Genomic DNA, 1,208 nt, shown 5'->3' with positions numbered 1-1,208 from the left:
AGAGTTTCGGGACGACGCGTTTGCGTCATCCCAGGTACAGGGGTCTGTACCTGTTGTAATCTCAACAGTTCCGCCTGTTGAGAGCCTTGCTGATTCAGCAAGGCTACTTTTTCCTTCATCTCGTCAAGTTCATGTTGTATGAACTTGGCGACGGTTGAATGGAGGGCATCTCTGTCTAAGTTGGACAGTAATGCCAGGATTGCATCGTTTCCTACGGATGAACTCATTCGTTCAACCGCACTCCTTTCTATATCACTTAGAAAGGAGTAGCTTTCAGGGGAAACGTGATGCGTATTCCCACTACCATCTAACATGTCCATGTTAAATGTGGGAAATGTGGTCCTTGGACGGACTACAAAGTGCTACCAGGTGTAACGGGGCACTACGACTTGTACTGTTTCAGTACAAGTCCACTTCACACTGCTTCAGATGTGAGTGGTGCCTTACGTTAGGTGACGTACACTGTACGTGCAGAGGAAGACTTCTCTTAAGGCAAGTTAGCTTAAGAGTGCAAAATGAAAACTGTATTAATATAGTTAAGTGTCTTTAAATCTATCTTTGTAAATGCTGACTTAACTATAAACTAATACTAAAGATGTAAATGAATTCTTATCTATCTTATCTTGTAACTCTCTTTGATTACTTCTACAGCTGATTAGTCTGCGGAATAATTAGACATAATGGTCTATACCTATTTATGGATAAGATTTCTGAACATTACTATATAAAGTAATATCCTCCAAATATTATCTACCTTTAAGATAATATATTAATTAACAACCTTTAAGTTTTAATTTCATGTAACGATACACCCCGTTACACACGTACAGCCATTTTTTCATTTCAGGAAGTGGATCTGAAAACGTCGACATAAAAAAATACACCCATGTTGCTTGCAGTCTGGTTATATCGCGTTGCTTGCGTCATCCGATGCTGGAATGGAATAGAAAGACAGCGATGTGTAAATTAAGAATTGATACATCTCAAGGATAATGTACGCATTACTTCACGAGGCAAATCATTCATTTTTTTCAAAGACCGACAGCTACCTTGCCGAATGTTTTAGAGTCAGCACATAGACTCATTTGTTCGCAGCAATAGACTTATTATTGGTAAGCCGCAAAAACGTGGGCGTGATCAAGCAATGGCGGAATTGGCGGTACAACTACTGCCAATTTTGAGCGAAGAGCAGTCAGAAAGGGCAAAAG

This window comes from Bremia lactucae (genome assembly GCF_004359215.1).
Source record: "Bremia lactucae strain SF5 chromosome Unknown BlacSF5_NotPlaced_19_SHOA01000004.1_2068294bp, whole genome shotgun sequence".
NCBI lineage: Eukaryota > Oomycota > Peronosporomycetes > Peronosporales > Peronosporaceae > Bremia > Bremia lactucae.
This window is presented reverse-complemented; position numbering follows the sequence as displayed.